Source organism: Cydia splendana, chromosome Z (genome assembly GCF_910591565.1).
Source record: "Cydia splendana chromosome Z, ilCydSple1.2, whole genome shotgun sequence".
Classification (NCBI taxonomy): domain Eukaryota; kingdom Metazoa; phylum Arthropoda; class Insecta; order Lepidoptera; family Tortricidae; genus Cydia; species Cydia splendana.
This window is the reverse complement of record NC_085987.1, coordinates 33282941-33307486: the sequence shown is the minus strand read 5'-3', so window position 1 is coordinate 33307486 and position 24546 is coordinate 33282941. Positions and strand designations below refer to the sequence as shown.

The 24546-nt window shown below is 36.3% G+C and overlaps 1 protein-coding gene and 2 long non-coding RNA genes across 4 annotated transcripts in view; 1 reads left to right on the top strand and 2 right to left on the bottom strand.

The window, feature by feature from the left end:
* Positions 1 to 24546, top strand: part of LOC134804535 (nuclear hormone receptor FTZ-F1) — a 126800-nt gene that overhangs the window by 17493 nt on the left and 84761 nt on the right. The window lies entirely within an intron of this gene.
* On the bottom strand, positions 800 to 7837 carry LOC134803914 (uncharacterized). The gene is made up of 2 exons (XR_010146056.1): positions 7787 to 7837; positions 800 to 1510 (listed from the first exon to the last, which is right to left on the bottom strand). It is a non-coding gene; the product is annotated as an uncharacterized LOC134803914 (long non-coding RNA).
* Positions 8341 to 9502, bottom strand: LOC134803913 (uncharacterized). Its single transcript, XR_010146055.1, has 2 exons — positions 9140 to 9502; positions 8341 to 8457 (listed from the first exon to the last, which is right to left on the bottom strand). It is a non-coding gene; the product is annotated as an uncharacterized LOC134803913 (long non-coding RNA).

Genomic DNA, 24546 nt, shown 5'->3' with positions numbered 1-24546 from the left:
ACCTGCACCGGCCAATAACTTTCTCAAAATGGTCAATTTTTTGGGCAAACATAAGTTGAAAGCTTTTGTACCAGGCTTACCAGCACACCTTACAGAGACAACAGGCGTGATACGTTACGTGCCTAAGGAGATGAGTAATGAAGAGATATATAAAAACATTACCTGTGACACGGAGGTCATCTCGGTTAAGAGATTTATGAGAAAAGTGGACGGCAAATTGGTCCCCTTAGGTACGATTGCCGTTACTTTTGCGGCTACGACTTTACCCCAATATGCATACATGCAAATGTACAAATACCCGATACATATGTATACCACCACTGCTGCAATGCTACACATGCTTAAAATTCAACCACTCAGCAAGAGTTTGTCGAGGCAAACAAATGTGTTCAGCTTGTTCTGGACAGCATTCATATAAAGATTGTGATGTAGACGAACTTACTTGCATTAATTGCAAAGGCAATCACTTGGCGATCTCCAGAGATTGCCCGGTGAAACAAAAGAAAATGGAAGAAAAGAAAGCTAAGTATGAAAACCTCAGCCGTAGTTTTGCCACTGTAGTGAGTAATATTGCACCATCAGCCCCTGTACCTATTACTAATCCAAAAGTATTTTCAACCATAACCAAACCAAATAATACTGTAGGCGTAAGCCAAACTTCCCTAAATATTGAGCAACTACTGAACGACGAGACCATCATTAATGCTTTAATCAAATCTTTGGTTATGCTGGGAAATGACAGGAGTGATACTCCAATGTCTCCAATTAATAATAAATTAAGCAAAAAAGAATTAAAGAAATACTCAAAGAAAATTTATTAAATTAAATCATGGACACTTTTTTGCATTTAGCACAGTTTAACATTCAACGTTTGTTACATAAAAAAGCCCTATTAAATACATTTCTTGCAGAACAGCAGATAGACATTTGTTTACTTAATGAAACATGGCTTAAAAGTACAAGTACCATTCCTAACTTTGCCCCATACAACATTGTAAATAAAATTTCAAATAATGCAAAAAATGGAGTAGGTATACATATTAAACAAAACTTACATTCTATCATAAACACAACTTTTTATGAGTCCATTAAGAATATCTGTGTAGCTATAGAAATTTCAATTGGTAAATTATACATTCTTTGTGTTTATTGTCCACCCAATGATAGCAGGTTTGATGTTCGTAAAATGAAAAAAGTGTTGCTTGAAACACCGAAGCCATGTCTCATCATGGGCGATTTTAACGCTCATCACATATTATTTGGCTGTCAATCAAATAAAAGTAGAGGCAATAGTTTATACAACATTATTGATGAATTTGATTTGTGTATTTTAAATGATGGTAGTCCAACAACAGTGAAATATCCAAATAGGAATCCATCTGCATCTCTGTGGGACTGACCACAATAGCTCCACTTTGTGAATGGCGAGTTCATGATGACCCAATGGGCAGTTACCACTATCCAACTCTGGTTGATGTAAATGTGAAGCTATCCATATATGAAGTCCGACCTGTGGAAGAAAAATATATTTATAATAGAGCAGATTGGTCCAAGTATTATAATTTATCAGAAACCTGTTTCTTGTAACGGTGCGTGTAACGAAGCGTTACGCTATCGACCTTCATACTATTTCTGGCACCATACAAATCCTAAATTCCCTTTTCAAATTCAAATCCTATTCCAAATTCCATTCAATGATTTTTATTTTCAGCTCGATCACACACTCCGATCGATAAACATCATTTTAATCTAACAGACTGTACTTCCCAAGTTCCTAAACACGACCGTTAAAGTGTGATTTTTATTAGTGAAACGTAAACATAATACATAAGTGCGTGCAGTACAGTATAGTGCTCGTTTTGTGGCCCTGCACACCTTCCAGATATATATCTACATCATCACCAAGGCACATATTGTAAGTTATTTGATTTATAACCTTCTAAGTGAATTACGAAAGTGTTTTTATACATAACTGTTAACACGTAACCTGTATTGTTACAGGTGCCTTTATATTTAAATTAAATAAATACCCACTCGTCCTGGATCATGCCTTTCACTCCATCAATCCCGTGAGGCTCCTCCACCTGCCTCCTCGCATTTTTCTCATTTAGACATTGATGATAATACAGAACCTCTTAATTTGTATAATAATTTTGTAAATATTTTATAAGACATTCGTTCAGAAACAGTTCCAAAACTAGAGTCCAAACAATCCATGAAGGTCATGAGGAAACCTGTTCCCTGGTGGAACCAAACATGCCTTGACGCTGTTAAAAAGTCTAAAGATGCTTTAACTCAGTATAGAACATCACCCAGCATTGCTAACTTTATAAATTACAAAAAGCTTGATGCTCAGAAAAAAAGAACATTAAAAGAAGACCGTGTGAGTTCTGGCAAGAGCTATGCAGTAGTTTTAATAAGGTGACACCGGATTCTAACTAGGATATGGGGATACATGAAAAAGTTTAAAAGAATTGGCTCTTCTCACAATAGACATTTAAATGATGAATGGGTGCCAAGTTTTTTAGATAAATTATCAGACTCATCTCCATTAAATAAAAATCATTTAAATAACATTATTAATCAGTCACTCGAAACTCCAACGAACACTTTTCTGAATAGACCGTTTACACTTAATGAACTTTTTATATCACTCAAAAGTAGAAAAGACACAACACCAGGGTTACACAATATACCATATACTTGTATGTTAGTAAAAAAGTTGCATCCTAATGCTATAGAAATACTTTTGCATATTTATAATAAATTATGGGATCATTTAGTCATTCCAGAGTCATGGAAAACACAATGTGTCATTCACATCTTAAAGCCAAATAAACCAGTAAATAGTCCTTCATCATATAGACAATTTCATTGTCATCATGTTTAGGCAAAATTTTTGAAAATATGTTAGTTACGTTTAGATTACTATGCGGAAACTCAGGGAAAGCTGCCGAATGTTCAGTTTGGATTCAGAAAAGGCAAAAGCTGCACTGAAAGTTTTGTTTCATTTATTAGTGACCTTAAAAAGGCTACAAATGTTATATGTGTTTTTCTCGATGTAAAAGGTGCCTTTGATAATGTTAATATCGAAAGCTTAATTAATGTATTACATCAATTAGATCTCCCTGCTAAAATTTTAAATTGGAATTTTGGTTTTTTATATAATAGAACTGTATATGTAAAATTTAACAATAAGCTGTATGGCCCTACAACAGCTAATAAAGGAACAATGCAAGATGCAACCTTATCACCCTTATTATATAACCTTTACACATCTCAAATCCTTAGTTTTGTAAATACATCCCAAGTTAAAATATTACAATTTGCTGATGACTTGCTTTGTACTGTGAAAATCAAAATCAAAATATGGCTGTTGAGAATATGAACACTGCTTTAACTCAATTACAAAGATACTACAGCAACATTTTAAAATTAGAAGTTAGTCCTGATAAAAGTAAAGTCTTAGTAATCAGTAGTAGGGTTTGCTCCCGGGAAATACCGGGACCGAAAGAATTCCCGGGATTTAGAGCCAAGCATAGAACCGGGATTTCAAAATTAAATTCCCGGTACTTTCGGGATTTTCGGGACTAATATTTCCGGTACAATATTTTACTGTTTTCTGTTACTTAGCATGAAATATCATGTTTTTTAAAGAAATATATGATATCAATCCAAGGCTGACGCTAATACTTTTACGGCTGACCACATATTAAAGCAAAACAAAAATAGTCAATGGGTTTGACAATGCCAATAATATAAAATTGCGTATTTTGAAACTATACTCTTCGTATTGATAGTTCTATTATTATTATGTATGTAGGTAAAATGTCCCCATGGCCATGGCCACAGCCCATTTTGTACGCATGCGAAAATGATTAATTAAAATTTTTCGCCAATCGGCACGAAAAAAATAAATGATGATATTACGTCCTGAGCCACAATTCAGTTTTTGCCGATGTTTTTCAACAAAGATAGTAAAAATATTCAATGTAATTTAGAATTAAACCAAATTATATTATTTAGTACTATACTACTAAATAATATAATTTGGTTTAATTAAGCAGAGGCAGTCCATATCACAGTTAATGTAGGCAATTATTGTGTGGCTTGAAGACACATTATCGTAAAAAAGAAGTGTGTGTACCTTCCTTATGGTACTTTTTATACTGTAGTAATGTTTAGAGAAAGATTCATGATCGTTTTAGGATTATTTTACCGAAAATTGTGGTAAAATCTGATTTTTGAAAGCAGTCCCGAAAGTACAGAAAATACTGGGAAATCCCGGTTTCATTTTTGCCTGGTACCGAAAATCCCGGTTCTTTTAAACAGTACCGGTTCTGCAATCCCTAATCAGTAGAGACCCATATGCACAGTCCATTGTAAATATTAGTTATTATAATCCCACCAAAAACATAAATGTAAAAAAGGAGAGCCAAGTTCAATACATAAATTATGCTTGGCTGTGGGCTTCGCCGCAAAAAGAATGGAGATCTAAATGAGTGCCAAGTTCTATGCAAAATCCAAATATGTATTTATAGGAACAAAATAACATTATAAACAAGTATTAAACTCTATTTCTTTGCTTTATTGGATACCCATGACAATTGCTGTTATTAAAAAAAAATGTGAGATCTTAAAGTAGGATAGATTTGACTTGGCCAGTTTTCATTACATCAGTCATTTTATAAAGTTATTCAACATATATATATATATATATATTTTGTAATTCTGATAAAAACTGGCCAAGCCAAATCTAACCTACTTTAAGATCTCACATTTTTTTTAAATAACAGCAATTGTTATAGGTATCCAATAAAGCAAAGAAATAGAGATTAATACTTGTTTATAATGTTATTTTGTTCCTATAAATACATATTTGGATTTTGCATAGAACTTGGCACTCATTTAGATCTCCATTCTTTTTGCGGCGAAGCCCACAGCCAAGCATAATTTATGTATTGAACTTGGCTCTCCTTTTTTACATTTATGTTTTTGGTGGGATATCAATACTTTTTGCAATAGCCACGTCAAATTAAGCCGATTTTGGGCAAGCTGCGTTAATAATTCGTGTAGTTTTGAAAATTGGTACAGGCATACCTTGTGGTGTCCAGATAAACATACTAAAAGTCCTCGAGGGTAGGGGGTGTAGAGGGGCTTGAAGGTACCTTTTTTCATATTTTTGCTCATATCTCGAATATCTGTACGAATAGCATTATAATTACTTCGGACAAATTTTTATCATAAAATTTACTACAAATTTGGTTATTTTTATTTTTACTCTGCGATCAATACTTTAGGAGCTACAGGGTGTTAAAGTTAAATAAGAGATAAATAATTGACGGTTTAAGAAAACGTCGTTTTTTCGTTATTGTTCATCATTAATAAAAATATTAGTTTAGAATAAGCACGCTAAGCAACCTGCTGATAAAATATAAAAAAAAACCGGCCAAGAGCATGTCGGGCCATGCTCAGTGTAGGGTTCCGTAGATACCCGTCTGTCCAAATAGACTATTTGCCAAAACTCAAAAACAGCTATACCGATTAGGTTTGCTATATTTTTCCTTGAAAGTCTTTACTAAGCTATGTTTTCACGATTTTTTTTCATATTTTTTGGACCCATGGTTCAAAAATTAGGGGAACTAAAGGGTAAAACACTACTTTTTTTCTTTCAGATCGATTATTTCCGAAAATATTAAGTTGATCAAAAAATGGTTTTTGAAGACCCTTATTCGTTTTAAAATACCTATCCAACGACACCCCACACTATAGGGTGGAAGCGAAAAAAAATTGCATCCCCACTTTAATGTAGGGCATTCACCCTAAAAATATATTTTTTCTAATTTATATTTTACGACGTTGTCAGCGCAACTGATTTATATATTCGTGTCAAATTTAATCATGAAAACTAGAAAAAATATTTTTTACGGTGGCTGCCCTACATTAAAGTGGGGATGAAATTTTTTTTCGCTTCCACCCTATAGTGTGGGGTGTCGTTGGACAGGTCTTTTAAAACGAATAAGGGTCTTCAAAAACCATGTTTTGATCAACTTAATATTTTCGGAAATAATCGATCTGAAAGAAAAAAAGTAGTGTTTTACCCTTTAGTTCCCCTAATTTTTGAACCATGGGTCCAAAATATATGAAAAAAAATCGTGAAAACATAGCTTAGTAAACACTTTCAAGGAAAAATATAGCGAACCTAATCGGTATAGCTGTTTTTGAGTTTTGGCAAATAGTCTATTTGGACAGACGGGTATCTACGGAACCCTACACTGAGCATGGCCCGACATGCTCATGGCCTATTTTATTTTATTTTATCAGCAGGTCGCTTAGCTTGCTTACTCTAAACTATTTTTTTTATTTATGATGAACAATTACAAAAAAACGACGTTTTCTTAAATCTTCTATTTTTTATCACTTATTTAACTATAATAGCCTGTAGCTCCTAAAGTATTGATTGTAGAGTAAAAATAAACATAACCAAATTTGTAGTAAATTTTATGTTAAAACTTTTGTCCGAAGTAATTACAATGCTATTCGTACAGATATTCGAGATATGAGCAAAAATATGAAAAAAGGTACCTTCAACCCCCGTCTACACCCCCTACCCTCAAGGACTTTTAGTATGTTTATCTGGACACCACAAGGTATACCTGTACCAATTTTCAAAACTACACGAATTATTTCCGCAGATTTTTCTAATTTGCTTAGGCTATAAAGAAAACTAGGCAGGTATTGAGATTTAATGTTTTTTCTTGTGTTTCCGCTGCATGGTTTTTACTTCTGTTCTTTGTATAATTATGTGGTGCCGCGCGCCGCCGACGACATACCGTTGGCCGGTTGTTTAGCGCGTATTACAAGTTTTTTGTATGGGGACACCACTTATTTTTTGACTTAATTTTATTTTTAGGTTTTTTTCTACGCTTACACACAATTAACGAGCTGGATTTAAAATTTCATCCTTCTAGGTCATCTGGAAGTAGGTTAGGTTTAGGTACTTTTATGCCAGACACAATAAAAAATGTTTTTTTTGTATGGGGACCCCCCCTATTTTTTAACTTTTTTTTATTTTTAGATTTTTTCCTATGCTTACACACAATAACCGAGCTGGATTCCAAATTTCATCCTTCTAGGTCATCTGGAAGTAGGTTAGGTTTAGGTACTATAAGTCAGTCAGTCAGTCCCAAAATTTACGACTTTTTGACCTTCATATCTTTATAACCGTTTGAGCTAGCTTCATGAAATTTGGGCTTCTAGATGTCCTTATGGATATTATTAAACACACGTAGTTTTATGTGTTTACGTTAAAGATGTTTTGAGTTATAGAAGGGTCAAAAGTGGTACCAAGTGGTTCGTGTAATATTACACTCGGCGCTGGCTAGCCAGTTCCTTTGCTTGAACTTGGCTTGACACGCTGCCGCGTGTCTAGATGTCTAGATAATGTAATTCCTATTGCCAATCATCACAAATTTCTAGGTGTTATTTTATTATATATGATAAATTGAAATTTGATAAACATAGACTATATAAGTCAAAATGCTATGAAAAGCATAAATATTATGAGATGTTTAGCAGGAACATTCTGGGGTTCTGACCCAAAAACACTAAACATGCTTTACAAAAGCATAGTCAGAAGCCATTTTGACTATAGTTCCCTAGCATACATGAATCCAAGTACCACACTTTTAAGAAAGTTGGATGTCTTACAAAACATTGGTTTGAGAGTTATGAGTGGAGCCATGCCTAGGTACCATTAACTCAATGGAAATTGAAAATTGTATACCTCCATTGTCCTTGCGTCGTTTACACCTGGCTGAGAGATTTTGTTTAAGGGGCTACCCCACGCCAATGACCTTCGATCTGAATCCCTTAGTTTTCTAATGTTTTTTGTAGCTTATTATATTAACAGCAACGGCTTTAAGCAATATAGTATCCCATATTTACTTCAAAGTTCATTGTCTTCGAGATATTTGGCATCAAAGTTGAACAATTTTAGGCTAAAAAACTGGTTTTCTGGCCATAACTTTTGTGTTAATTAGTTTAAAATTAAAACCCTGGACACGTTTTTTGAGACGTCAAAGACGAACCCAATTATGTAGAATTCGTACATGTAAGATCCTTCACTGCAAACTAGATACGAAAAAAGTGTTTTTTAGACAATGTTTAAAAAAATCATAAAAAAATAAGTATTCATTTTTTTCACAATCCGGTGGACAAAACCGGAGTTGTTGTGGAGAAAAACCGATATCCGTTTGTCTTATAATTCTATATGTAGTGCAAAAAAAGGAGATACGATTCAAAACTTGTCAAAAATCGATGAAAACCTCGGGTAGCCCCTTAAAGGAGTTGTCTTGTGAGAATCTTGTTGTCTTGGATAAAGTGTTATACCCAGTAGAAATTGCTCAGTCAGCTAACATCTCGGCTAATACTCTCATTACATTACAGGTTCTTTGCCTGAAATATCCATAATAATGATGAACACCAAAAATGTGACAAAAAATATGTAAATAGTACAGTTATTTTGATGTTAAATCTCATTTAGACTTGGTATACAACAAATTTGACTTTTTTGCATTTTTAAATGAAAAACACGACTTCTAGTTCTATACCATGTATACTGATGGCTCTAAACGTGAACATGTTAAAGCTGCATATTATGATCCACAAATGAAAATCACAAAATGTATAGAAATAGAGAGTAACTGTAGTATTTTCACTGCTGAAGCTTGGGCAATACTAGAAGCTTTAACATAAATAAACAGTAATGTAAATACTGTAAATATTCTTATTATAAGTGATTCTAAGTGTGTTTTGACTGCCTTGTGTAATAGTTCAACATTAGGATATAAGCAAAATTATATTATCTACCAGATTAAGGATATGTTATGTAAGTTAGACAAAAATGTAGAATTAGTATGGGTACCCTCCCACAGTGGCATAACAGGGAACGAGGTTGTGGATCAGGCGACTCGTCGGGACCATGACCTGGACCTCACAGAATCGTTTAAAGTACCATTTACTGACTATTACCATAACTTCAAAATTATTTCTAAGAGAATGTGGAAAGAATATTGGAAGCATAACACAGAAGTACAGGATAAAGGAAGATGGTACGCAGATATACAAAAAGACTTACCAACAACACCGTGGTATTATGGCTTTAAATATACCAACAGGAAATTCATAACGTGCCTTAACCGTCTGCGTTTTGGTCATTATTTGGTCCCAGCACATCTCAAGAGGAAGAATATTATTACTGATGGTAAGTGTACTTATTGTTTTAAAGAAAATGCGGACATAAAACACGTTATATTTGATTGTGAATCGTTTGCCATGCAAAGGTTGTTACTTGTCAGTGTCATTAGTGATGTTGCAGAAGAGAACTCGTTAAGTGTTCCCCGCCGCGTTCAAGATTTACTATCTAACTCTGTTTATTTTATACCAGTATTTAACTTTATTTTAAATACTATGAAAGAAATTGAATTTAATTTGAATGTATATCTTCTTCTTAATCGCTCCCCCATTGCTGAGGATCGTGACTCCACTTGCGCTTTATAAATTGCCTCCAACTGTTTCGGTCTGTGGCTTTATGGAGGGCGGTGGTAACAGGTAGCTCCAGCTGTTCGGAGATCTGGTCCGAACATCTCTTTGGACTTCGTCCTCTAGGTCTTTTACCCTCGACCTTTCCCGTCACCACTAGTTTTTCTAAATTGTTGGCCCCTCTTCGTGCGATATGGCCAAAGTAGGTAACAACACGGTGTAGACATATACAGGACAGACGTTGGGTGTTCTCCATTCTGAGTTCTTTGAGGACCGAGGCGTTTGTGCGGTGGGATGTCCAAGGAATCCTTAACATACGGCGCCAGCGCCACATTTCGAAAGCATCGATCCTCTGCCTATGAGCGACTTTCAGCGTCCAGGTTTCGGCCCCATACAGAAATATGGAGAAGACAAGTGGGCGGACGAGATTTATTTTGGTGCGGTTCGAAATGTTATCTCTCCATATTTTGCCGAGTTGGATCATTGCTGTCTTAGCCATGCCGATACGTCTGCGTATCTCCGGTTCACAGGTCCCTTTATTCGTGATCACCGAGCCTAGGTACTGAAAATGATCCACGGTTTCGAAAGCGTTTAGTGCATCTGTACGCTGCTCAACACCAAAACGGTCCACTATCATCAGTTTCGTCTTTCTTGCATTTATCTCGAGCCCCATTCTGCGGCTGGTTTCTTCAAGCCGTTTGAGAATTTCCGCCATTTCCATTTCGGACGATGCAAGGAGGGTGGTGTCGTCCGCGTAGCGAAGGTTCGAAATAAGTTTTCCTCCGACTTTCACACCGCCCTTCCAACCTTCAAGGGTGTGTCGCATTATATACTCCCCATATATATTAAATAGTATGGGAGACATAATGCATCCCTGTCGTACCCCCTTCTGGAACTTAAAGCTCTTGGACGTGACGCCTCCAATGGTCACCGTTCCATAACCAGAACCATAGCGACTTTGCAGTAGGGCTATAAGGTGGCTTGGGACTCCAAGTTCAGCTAGTATCTCCCACAGCTTTTCCCACCTTACGCAGTCGAAAGCTTTCTGATAGTCGACAAAGCACATGTAATGGGATGTTGAATTCATAGCATTTCGAAGGTTTAGAATTTGCTCGCGTGTCCCTTTCCCCTTAACGAATGAATGTATATAATTATAGTCCCTTGAATGTATATAATTATATTATTTTATGTCTGATAAATTGCTTGTGTATAAAGTTTCAAAAGAGTTAAGGCTAATTGATAAAATTGTTATTCTTCAGTGTACTAATTCATCTCAAATTGTTATCGCTATTCAATTGTATTCTTTGTGGCTATTATTGTGTATTTTATGGTTTTATGTAATGTTTATGAATACGACTGAAGGACTTGTATCCATGGGCATGAAAAAAATACAAACAATAAGTATATGAAATAAATTAACAATAAACAGTAGTCATAGAGCTAATACATAAAATGAAAAGGGCATTCAACTTTTAAGGCGCAAAGCGATTAAGATACTGATTAAGTTTTGTAATCCTAAGGGACAATTTTGCTGCAAAATTAACAAGTAATAAAATTAAAATTAAGTTGGCTTGCAAAAAACGTAATTTTTAGATATTTTTTACAATTTTATGAACCCGCTATTTTTTACCTTGTAAGATTTACCTTCATATAGGTTTCCTGTAATTTAGTACCTGTAGGTAAAGAAGTATGTATTTCAGTATTTCATGATTTTAATCATAGTAGTCTCTGGGAGTTTAATTTTTTTCCCGTCTTCTTAAAAATATAAAATATAGGTATATTTTTGAGATTCTCACAACGAGCCCTTTTATTTAATAAGCGTTTATACAACCGGTATAGTTTGCAAAAATATATTTTAAAATTTTCTAATTAAGCCTCCAAAAGTGTAAATCATGTTTAAAATTCATTTATTAACGTTACACGTACTTCTTTAGGTGACCAACTATACATACGTGTACCAACCAAATTTCAACTCAATCGGTGTAAAGTTAGACCAAGAAAAGTCTGCAACGATATGAAATTATGAAACACTGCGTGTGCTATCAAAATCGTTGCAGACTTCTCTTGGTCTAACTCTAGTTTCTGAGCAAATTGACTGTGACAATGACAATCGGACTGACTGATACGTAGACACGCACGAGTGACCCTATAAGGTTTCCGTTTTTGTTTTTTTTCGTTTTGAGGTACCGTAGAAATTTAAAACTTTGCCCATTCAACATAACTTTGCCCATCGCGTCACAGTTTAGTAGAAGCGAAATAACTTAAAAGTAGTTACAGATACACTTTATTTTTAATCTGTGTTTTATAGCTAATAATATTGCTGGAAACACTGGCCTATTGATTTAACGCGTATCTAACTTCAGTCACGTCACGCGTGAGCCAGCTGTGAGTGCGGATGTGTTTTTTGGTGGGCCGAAAAGGATCTAAAACTTCGATGGTATATATCTAGGTTTAGAAAAGTCTTAGGTGTATGTAATTTTAACTGTAACTTTATGCAGTTCAGAAACGCAGAAGACGAAATTTTGACACCTTATCTGTATTACCTTGGCAATTACGGCAGTGGGTGGGCAATGTTATAATCATATTTGGGTACCACTGTTTACAACTTTAACAACTCGTTACCGGCCTCTCACCGTTTATATTATCCACCAAATTATCCCTATACTACACCGTTTAGTATTAGTCGGTTAAAAGCAATAATTGACAACCCTATCAAATATAGGATTTTGTATGAAGAATTCTCAATTTTTAATAACATTGCCCACATAACTTTGGAAGTGAAATATTAAACTTAAAGGACTTCTAATACGATACAAGTATGCCATAACTATTCTAGATTATAGTCTGTAAGATTCGTGACCTTAAAATTTGACAATTCAAAAGTTAAGAAAATATATGCAAAAGTGGGCAAAGTTTAAACTTATTAATTTTTTTGGCCGGCATGTTTAAGTCCAGTTTCTAGAGTACTAAAACTTAAATTGACTGTAGATTGCTTACTCACTCAAAGAAAAGTATGTTAATGTGTGAGTGCCACAGATAAGTAATACAATATGGAACGATAAACCCGAAAAAAAAGGATAAGATCGAAAAACAGGCAATGTTTTAGTGTTTTACGGTATATAAACCTTATGTAAATTTGGACAATACGTTTTCCTCATGTATTAATCTAATACTTTTAAACGAGCAATTCTTGTTTATATATATTTCGGGGATCTCGGAAACGGCTCTAACGATTTCGATGATATTTGCTACATGGGGGTTTTCGAGGGCGAAAAATCGATCTAGCTAAGTCTTATCTCTAGGAAAACGCGCATTTTTGAGTTTTTATATGTCTCCCAGATATTTTATTAGGGCGAGCGAAGCGAGCCCTATCACTATTCGACAAACTATGCATTCTTGTGGTACACTTTACGGAAAAACTATCGCATTGTTAGGTTTGAAATTTAACATAGTAAATTAAATTCCTGTCTAGATGTGTTATCAAACATAAAAATATCATTTTATAAACCTAAAAAAATAAAATAATGCAATAACACTTTGTATGACTACTAGCGCCATCTGTTAGAAAAATTATGAATTAAAATTCGTGTTAATGTACTGTGTGCTAACAACGATGAATACAAAAGTGGGTTAAAATTTTGGATTCTGACCCATCACGCTTCGCTCGGTTTGATTCCCAATTTAGCAATTAAGTTTCTGTGAATACTGGAACATTCAATCTTGCTGTATATTCACTGCGGAGGTCAATTTACTCGTATGTTCTGTTCTGTGACGCCGATGAACTGATCAGTCATGTTGTGTTAGCAAACTTAAATCGGATATTTTCAGTTCGAGAAACAGTTTAGGGCTGATTTACATGGCGCGCGAACTCTCATGCGATTTTAGTTACATTGCGGACTGTTGGTTACGTCCAATTCAACCGACCGATCAAAAACCGCAATGTAATGAAACTCGCATGCGAGTTCTCGCATCGTCTATATTAGCAGATATTAGGTAATACAAACTTCAGTGACTTAGGGCCGGTGCTCGCCGACTGCACACCAATTGCAACGTCGGCGTGCAGTTCAACAAAATGACCCAGAACCCTGGCAGTACCTAGTGGAACTCAGGTTTGGTGCAACATAGGCACACGCTGTTTTAGTAGTTCGACACGTCTTGATGAGCACTTGGGACAGCAGTACCCAAGATAGAACTAATGCTGAACCCTGGCTGTACCTAGCGGAACTCAGGTTTGGTGCAACATAGACACACGCTGGGTTGGACATCCGACTCGTCATGATGATCACTTGGTAGAGCAGTACCCAAGATAGCTGATGCTAAACCCTGGCAGTACCTAGTGGAGCTTGGGTTTAATACAACATAGGCACACGCTGTTTTGGTCATCCGACTCGTCTTGATGAGCACTTAGGAGAGTAGTACCCAAGATAGAGCTGATGCTGAACCCTGGCTGTACCTAATGAAAATCAGGTTTGGTGCAACATAGGCACACGCTGTTTTAGTCATGTGACACGTCTTGATGAGCACTTGGGAGAGCAGTACACAAGATAGAGCTGATGCTAAATCCTGGCTGTACCTAGTAGAACTCAGGTTTGGTGCAACATAGATACACGCTGTTTTGGACATCCGGCTCATCAGAATCAGCACTTAGGAGAGCAGTACCCAAGATAGAGCTGATGCTGAACCCTGGCAGTACTTATTGGAACTCAGGTTTGGTGCAACATAGGCAAACGCTGCTTGGTCATCCGACTCGTTTTTTTGAGCACTTGGGAGATACCCAAAATAGAGCTGTAGCTGAACCCTGGCAGTATTTAGTGGAACTCAGGTATGTTGCAATATAGGCACACGATGTTTTGGTCATCTCACTCGTCTTGATACGAGCACTTAGGAGAGTAGGTAGTACCCAAGATAGAGCTGATGCTGAACTCTGGCAGTAACTAGTGGAGCTCGGGTTTGGTGCAACATTGACACACGCTGTTTTGGACATCCGACTCGCCATGATGATCACTTGGTAGAGTAGTACCCAAGATAGCTGAAGCTGAACCCTGGCAGTATCTCGTGGAGCTCGGGTTTTATACAACATAGGCACACGCTGTTTTGGTCATCCGATTCGTCTTTTTGAGCACTTGGGAGATACTCAAGATAGAGCTGTAGCTGAACCCTGGCAGCATTTAGTGGAACTCACGTTTGTTGCTACATAGGGACACCCTGTTTCACTCGTCTTGATGAGCACTTTAGAGAGCAAATTATACGTAAGTTTATGTGCGGAGCAGCATGATTACCGCCAGTAGGTGTACAGACGGGATAGTTTTACGCTCAATTTTGTGGTGTGGACGCATAAATAAATTCAAGGACATTGGCTCGGTGACCCAACATTATGTAGGAAAGCCAGTTGGCTTCCTTACAAAAAGTACTGGGCGACCGTGTAGGATATATGTAATAAGCGCTTATGAAATTGTAAATTACGTGTGGATGATATTGACAATTTGATTTTGTCGCCTGGACATGTTTTTAATGGACAAAGTAAAAGCTGTAACAGACAGACGTACCAGATAGCGACCGGGGTCCGGTTAGTATATTTATTTCTTGCTCTCACTTATAGCTGCGTCCTTAACGAACTTATTACGTACGGTACGTACCCACTCGATGGAACAAGCCTCGGACTGGATCAAAGGCGCGGTTCGGTACGTTTAGGTAGAAAAACTCCGCGAGCCCTTACAAAGCTCTGCTTTTTGCTAGTAATTAAGTACTAATCTATTGTATGAATACTTTTAGTATAGTTAGTATGATATAGGTGTAAACAATTACATCTATTGTTTACTAATTTTTTGGTAGCTTGGTACTCGTACAAATCAATTTAAAATAGTCGAGATGGCGTCCGGTTTTTGTGTATTCAAAACGACAGCACCGCTATCTGTGTCAAGGTGCGGATCGACTCTTGCGCAAGCCGTTTTTAATGCTCCGCCCGGTTGCGAGGTAATTAATTCGTTTCGGAGTGTCGTAACAAGCTATACTCGATGTAGTTTTCGTTTATTTTAATTATGAGATTTTTAACCAAGTCAATAATATATATTCTCTTTATTCAATTAGGGTCTTAGGTTAGGGTTTTACAATGTGAGTATAAAAGTAAAATATAAAAACACTTACAAAACATAACAAAAATATATAAACACATTATAAAAAACCTAACCTAGGGTGCCGCCGGCAGCGGGGCAGGGTCCAAGCTGCCGGTGGTCAGGGCCGCAGAGTGAGGAATCGACGTACTATATATTATTATTAAATTATTTATACAACAAAAATTGCGCACTTTAGGTTCTGTACATTCAACTCCAACGCTGCTTGGATTCTATAGAAACATCGGGTAAATGCAAGTATCAACGCAAGGGGATAGCTAGTTATTAACTGTATTTCAATAAAAACAATAACTACTTACTTACAAATATTAACTTCTTATAAATATTTTATTTATAATTAATTATACTTAACGTTCGTTTATAAGTAAGTTCTACTTTCTGATGAAACAGAATCAAAAAATGAATCAGCTTTACTACCAAAATATATTTTGTTATTTAGGCCTCGAGACAAAACGTTATTATTAAAAGAAACAGCAACAATGTACCTTAAGAGCCCGGTGGCCATGCTCTCGATAGCTCTCCTTAGATGGCTCAGCAGCAGACTAGGTCGAGGAGAACCACTACGATGTCAGTGTCATAACGTCATGCTCCGCGGCGCGAATGCACTCGCTGTTTATTATACATTACTACTTTTAACTACACTTCAATTATGTCTATCGAATATAAGCTGTATTGGAACTGTTTTTGAACATGTAGCCATGAATATATGAGTAGTTAGCGTATATATGGTACCGGTCATGCTGTGCTGTGTGGTCACCCGCACTGTTTGCTTGCAGTTAAATGATTATTTAAGGTCAGGTAGGTATAAGAGTGTTTTCGAATGCGTTGGGATATGCTTCCAGTGTCTTTTATAATTAAAAACTCATCATTTGGTAGTCAGACGTCCATTCATATACGGTACGTCTAAAATCTTAATGTCTAAAAGTAAGCAATATCCCATCAAAAACATAAATGTGAAATGAGAGCCAAGTTCGTGTTTCGATGTTTGGGAACGACTGTTCCAACAAGACGGAGTTCCATCTCCATCCCACACGGCAAACTCAGTTCAAGCGTGGTGACAGGCGAATTTAACGGATTTTTTGCCAAAAAATTATTGGCCCACAACTCCCCCCAAGTTTTCCGGATTTAAACGTACTACATGCTTTCACGCAAAAAAGTATTTTAATGCCCAATTATCAGTGATAGGCACGGACGGCGCCACCGCGGGTTTCCGAGTAAAAATCTTATTCAAAAACTCTTATTTAAAATAACACTCAATATAATTACTGTTTCGAACAAGATCGCTACATTTGAGTCAAACTTGTTACTAATAGGGAACAAATATATATTTCAGTAAAAGCCGACGTTAAAACGACATCTTCACGACGGCTTCAAAAGTTAAAGTAATTTCGCAAAAAATAATTAAAAAAATATGTTACTTGTAAAAATTACAGATTACCACAAGAACATCTGTTGTGTAAAATAATTACGTTTTTAAATATATGTACATAAAAATAGTCCTTTCAAGACGTGTATTAGATGAAACGTTACGAAATGAACGCAAAGTTAAAATGCTGCAATGAAAAAAATGGAATTAAATTTATAGGTTTCCTTTTGATAGCACAATTTAAAACAATGTCATGTTTTCGACATTTATAAGGGCGCTCCAAGCCTCGAACAAACAATTAAGTAACCCTTCTAATTTACTTCATTGTGATTTCTACGTAACGCGGCCTTTCATATTTTTTGCAGACGAGAAGTTCAAAAAGTCTATTTTTAGGGTTATTTTTAATATGTCTTTGTACAATAAAGAGTTTACTACTACATAGTACTAAGAAGAGGACTATTCGTGGCATCTCTAGGTCAAAGAGAAAAGTAATTGGAACCTAAGAGCGCTCTACCGTATTTAGGACTGCTACCTCTTAAGGTAAGCCGAGTTTTCTAAAAGACGTACCGCTTTTTTAGATCACAATACGGTTGCCAAAAAAATAATTAGCAAACTTGAGGATTTTTTCTCATGGTATCCAGTTTCACAAGAGAAACAGCAACTTCAGGGACTTGGCTGTTTTTGCCAGGCCTCAGCATTTGTACTCATAATCAGTTAGTGGCTAGTTGAGACTAGGCCACGAACACCCCTCATCTGGTGTGCCATGAGATCAGTGTATAAATAGTGACTGGTTGCGACCAGGTCACCGCACTCCTTATCTGGCCACAACAGCTACTGTCAACCATAAAGCTTTAGATGAACCTCTTGAAGTACATTGTGCAACGAGGGGATAAGTGAAATTTTGGAAACGAGGTCAGATTCACAACAGCCACAGGCTGGAGTGAATTAAAGACTCGGGTTTGCAATATTCCTACCCCTGAAGTTACATACAATGAATGTCACTTGCGAAGAAAAAGATAAATTTTAAGCATAATAATTCTTAGGCTATTCTTTAACTTTCTATAATTCTTCTAGTGTCAAAACTGTCAAATGAAATAAACACTTTACGAATTATGATCGGTTGATAACTTTTATTAATAACCCTTGCAAAGTTTATATTGCAATGCACTAAAATGTTAAAAATGAAAATTAAGCGCACCAACAAATCAAAAACTGTTTCGCAAGAGCTGCCTATGAAAAAAGCTTAATTTTGTAGAGGTAAGTCAGTGTTGCTCAGTATGTTCGCGCCGCCTACAATGGTCTTTTGACCTTCACCTACTTATTCGCTCACTCGTAGCGAGGTGCTGCCTACCTAGAGAATCTTTTCATTGTACATACTAGAATACATAATATTATTATTACCCTAGTAAAGTTTCAAATTTACACACTTTTAATATTATATTAAAAGTTTCCAGGCTTTCTAGATTTACTTATCTTCAACGACCGCCTTAGTTTCAATTTTTTTTTTATTACTCATGATTACTCCTACAAAAACGACTAACGTTTGTTTTGGAAAATAAAAATAATTTACTGAAATAAATAGTTAATATTGTACTAAGCTAAAATTATTTTTTGTTTGAAAAGGTAATAAGTTAATAACTATTATTTCAAAAATGAATTCCTCGTCCTTAAATTATACGAAAATTATATATAACTTGCCCTAATTGCTAAGAGCAGACAAAAATACAGTACATATTGGACCTAGGAAATCGACTCACGGGTAATCACGTCACGATCTCGTGGCTACCGGGCTAAATTAACTTTGTTTGACCTAAGGAACAATCGTGCCAAGCGGCATGGCCTGAGCTAAAAGTGCATACTGCTCCATACATTTTTGCAGTTACCCTACTATTATTTAGTTAGAGGGTGACAGACCTGGACCACTGTCTCCCAGCAGTTTTGGGGTCCTGGTACCATACCTTATAACAAATACTCCAGTAAAGATACGGTTACGTTAAACATTAATTAGTAATAGGCAATTTTTTTTTTATTCCTGTTCTTTAGATCATTTTAAGATACTTTATTTTCGAATCCAACAAACTTTCTGTCCGGAAGTAGGTAAAAAAAAATAGTTAAAAAAAAGAGCCGTTCTTGTTTGTTAAAAATAGTAATAGTATTTTTAGTTCGTAAACGTGACGAAAATAATATTTATAATGAGCCGACAATGGAATCAGTCAAAATATTAACACGGAAAATAACTAATTCAATAAATGGCGGGGCCTCACGGATATACGTCGTAACTTGATATAAAAAAAAGTAATAATTAGGTCTTTGATTGAATTACCATAAAACTACCTCATTAAGCTATTTATCCGAGAATCCGACATCAATATTATTTGTATCACTTGTATATATATTTACTCCTTAAACATGCTAGAAAAAATGGTTATAGATATAATTTCTTGCAGACTTTGTTCTGATAACGTTCAAAGTGATATTCAATACATAATCACACAAAAATATGGTCAATGTAATAAATATGTGCATTTTAACAAATTCGCTAAATGAAACTACCAAATTTGAACTCTTTGCGCTAATGCTAAGGATTACATTTCCTTGCGGCGCGCGGGGACAGTTTCAATGCGGGCGGTGGCGGGAGTTCGTGCCAAGGACGCGTGGATGGTATGTAGGTAAGTATGTACTTACCTACAAGTTGCTACAAGTGACAGGCCAATTCGAACGTGCGCGGGCGTCTCGCTCGCACCAAATATTTGTGCGGCCAAGTTTGAGCAAAATGAACGCGCGCGTGAATGATAGCTGATTAAAAATAACTGATATCATTTCCAATATTATTGGTTGATGTTCAAATTATATTCGTAATTATATACGTCAATTATGACCCACTACAAAAATAAAAATTGCGCATGACTATCTATCGTTCTTATTTAATTTCAGAATGGCATAGTGTGGAGTGGCATTATAAAAGGAATACTTATTATCGTAGTCATTTGACAGTTTTGGTGACACTTTCACATTCTTCCAGGGCGTTCGACTGTATAAATGTTCCACTTTTGCTTTCAAAATTACGATACTATGGTTTTGACGAGAAAACCATACGGTGGTTCCATAGTTATTTTAATGGCCGAAAGCAAATAGTCAAATTGACAAAAAATGATGGTTCTTGCTTGGTGTCTGATCCTATTCTTGTGGAGAGGGGAGTGCCTCAAGGATCAATATTGGGGCCTCTTTTATTCATTTTGTACAGCAGCGATATCATCAACTGCATAAAATTTTGTAAATACCATCTTTACGCAGATGATCTGCAGGTTTTTCTATCGTTTCATCCTGGAGAGTTCGCTACCGCTGTTGTAAAGCTAAATGAGGATCTGAAACGACTCTCAGAGTGGTCTTCTGCGAATTGCCTGGTCCTTAATCCTATTAAGTCTAAATATATGGTGCTTGGATCATTAAATCAGACTAATGCCATCATTGCAAAACAACCAAACATTAGGATTGATGACGTCAAAGTGGATCGCGTCGACGCAGCAAAAAATCTTGGACTCTTGCTGGATACAAATCTGCGTTTCGAAAAACATGTGGTGGACATTGTTCGAAATTGCTTTTATCGTTTAAAAGTCCTATATAATTTTCAAAATTTTCTTACTATAGCCCTGCGAGTGAGACTATGTGAAGCTCTTGTTTTAACAAAACTTAATTATTGTCTTGCAGCTTACGGTTTTTGCCTTCACGCACGGTCATGGCGTCTCATTCAAAGGGTTCAGAATGCTTGTGCCAGATTTTGTTTTAAAATACCCCCTCGTACTCATGTCACGCCTTTCTTGAACAATGCAGGTATGTTAAAAATGGCTGCTCGCCAAGAGCTTATGTTCGCTTGCCTGCTGTTCGACACAATCCAAACCAAGCAGCCGTCTTATCTCTACAAGAAACTCCTATGGTTTTCAAAAAGTAGTTTTCATCACCAAATGAGAGCCTCACGAGCGATAGTTTTACAGGTTCCTCAGCACCGGTCTGCCGCTTTTAAAGGGAGTTTTCGGTACCGCGCAACCAAATGTTGGAATATCATACCACCACCAATTCGTCAATTAAAGAGTAAAGCAACTTTCAAAATAAGATATCGACTTCAACTTCTTAACCAACAAAAGCATATGCCTTAAACTCACTCTTGCTCCCTTCTTTTTCTTGTTCTTCTTAAACCACTTTTTACTTTGCCAACCGCACTATTCGGGTAGTACCTAATAATTACGACATTTTTAATACTGTAACGTTACTAAATGTCCAAAAATACACACACACACACACACACACATACACTCACACAATAATGTACACGTCACACACAAATTGCACAGTAGTTTTTTCTTATATTACTCGTACCAACTATTTTTAAATAAGCGTTGCATATTTGTATGTAAGGTACTGGCAGAATACCAGCGATGTGGCTTGCCGCATCACAATGCTGAGCCAGCGCCTTTTCTGTGCCACGACACATGGCTTCATAATTTTTTAATGTAATAGTTAATAGTTTTTAGTAATTAAGTTGCTTTGCATGTTCTTATCTTGTACTTTTTCAATGCCGTGTATGTTGTGGGTATGAATAAAGAATTTATCTATCTATCTATCTATTCTGTCACAGCGAAGTGTGTAGGCCCACTCTTTAATTTGATATTAACGTCTATCCAACAACTTTGTCAGTAGAAAAAGGCGCGAAATTCAAATTTTCTATGAGACAATAACCCTTCGCGCCTAAGCGTCTGTAGACTTTTTTTTCAACAAACGTATTATATTGACTATTTCGTGCTCCTTCAATTCATAGTTTACGTTCCATAATAAGTATAACATAGTAAGTTCCATAATAAGTATAACATAGTATAATAAGAGTCGACGTGAAATATATGTTTACACTTTTGCACCTTACTCCTTTGCAATAAGGCGAAAAGTACGGCTTTAAAATGACAGCGTTTTACACAAAAATAAAACGCTAATTAAATAACTTACCATATTCGGAACCTAAGAATAAATAATATTGAGAGTGGCAACACTGTCGTAGGGGGCTTTAAGGGGGGGGGGGGTTGGGGGGGGGGGGGCGACAAATATCGTCAAAAATAGATGACGTCATGTATGGACAGCCCCTAGGTCGTATTGTCTTTTTCTAGCATATACCTCCCTCTCTCCCCCACACTCCTACCACACAGGCAGGTTGCTTTGTCAGTTATACAAGACAAATTTTCAAGTCATTGTCTCAAAATTATACATATTTGCACCATGCAGGATTAAAACTTTAGGTTCCGAATAGAGATGCACCGGATATTCGGTTACTATCCGGTATCCTATCTCGCCCTTATTTTAATATCCGGACGGATACCGGATACTAAAATAAGGGTACTAAATAACTATGCTTGATATCGGAATATAATCGTACTCGATTATTATTTTAAAACAATTTAAACGTTCCATTCACTAGCTCGCGCACTAATTTCGTACCTAGTGATAGACCTATATACCGCGCGAAAGTTCATTACGAAACAGGCCAAAACTTCCACAATGCGCACCTGAAAAACCTGAATATTTCCGCCGGCCGAATATTCGGCGGCTGAATACCGAATATTCGGCCTATGGTCAGGCCGTACATCCGGTATCCTGTATGCGGCCAAACAACTATCCGTTGCATCTGTAGTTCCGAATATGATAAGTTATTTAATTAGCGTTTTATTTTTGTGTAAATGCTGTCATTAAACAGCTGTACCGATATTCGGAACCTAAGAATAATATTGAAACATGTTTGTTATCGCCTGGTGGTGGGAAGACGCCAAACCAATGTGATTATACATATCCTATGATATACTTATTATGTGTATGTAATATAATTATATTATGAGTGTTTAATTAATTATGTAGTACGTACACCCTTTATTGTAACACCTGTGAGGAGAGAGATATTTAGTAAAGTATACAATTTGATAGGTACATTTTGTAAAATTAACATTTATTGTATTTATTTATTTATTTCAAATAACAAATTGCACCTTACAGCTAATGCCAAAGCGGCACAATTTGGAACACATTAACAACATAAAGCATTTTTAACATTATTTATAACAATACAATATACAGCTAAGACACATATATTCATTATGGTATGCTACTCTTAGGCATCTCTCTTTCTAATATCCTCTTGCACTTTCACATCACTATTCCGGATCGTTTTTATTTGCTAGATAATTTAACGGACAACTATAGTACATTGTAGGAGAGGACGGAAAACCGCTAAAAGATGGACGAGTGAGTTTGAGGGCCGACACGTTGGTGGAGGCCCCCGAATAATACGACTCCATCTTTAGCGTTTCCGGCCGAGGCATTACATAGTGCTTTTCACGACTACTGCGAGGAAATAAGGAAACATTTGGATAACTATAAGTACTAGCCCGCGATTTCTCTGGTAGCAAATTACTAGCCACTGCCTGTGCTGTCTCTTGAATTTCGGTAGGCGTCAGCGTAAGAATATCATTTTCTTCACTAGAAGAACTCATTTTTATAGCGAGCGTAGATACGTGTTTCTTATATTTTATAGTACTATCCAATTCAGTGAGAATTTTCCGATCCCGCCTTTTTTCTTTTTTATTACATTTAAGAGGCGTTTTTATGTTGTTTGCTTCAAACCGACTCTAAACTTAGAAGCGTTTTTGCTAAAAAAACCACAAACAGCTACAAAAGTAAAAAACGCCTTAAGCGTGAATCGAATGAACTGACTGAATGAATGAATAGAAATTTCGTGTTATTTTTAAACAAGAAATTGGTCCTATAAATAACCTAAATTTATCTTTGAAGGAAAAAGTTGCGCCAAAAAAGACCTTTTATTGATTTTTATGTTTTAAATTATACTCATTGCTGTAGCGAACTGTCACCAATGACAGATGATGATAATAATGAAACATTGTAGTAGTGGTGGTTCAGGTTAGGGCTTCCAAATACCGGACTTCTTTCAATACCGGTATTAATACCGAAACTGTCTTCATCAATACCGGGATCCCGGTATTGACTAAGAATCGCTTACAAAATTTGAGTTTTTTTTTAAATGGCTCACTGTAACACCAGATATGTATGTCCTTAGCTTAGGCACAGAATAAATAATAGTACTAGGTACAGAAGACTCACTCTCTAACAAAACGCGCCTGTTACGATCAGGACAGATATGGCCGCTAGATGGCGACAGCGCCACGCGCGGCTTATGGCTAGCCACCAAAATTGGTGTGGCACGGATGTACTTGTAGCTACCTGTTGCAAAGCGACGAAATCGCGGTGTGAGCCACGCCTGGCTTAAGATATTAAACAATAATCGCCATCTGCAATAATTATCATTTCACCCTCCAGGTTGGCAATCATTTTATCCGCCTTGTTGACTTCACCAGTCACATTTTTAGGTCAACCTAATAAACCAGCCAATAAATATTCAAATTTGGCACCAAAAATTCGTGTGCGATACTACAATTCATATCTTTCTACTTTTTG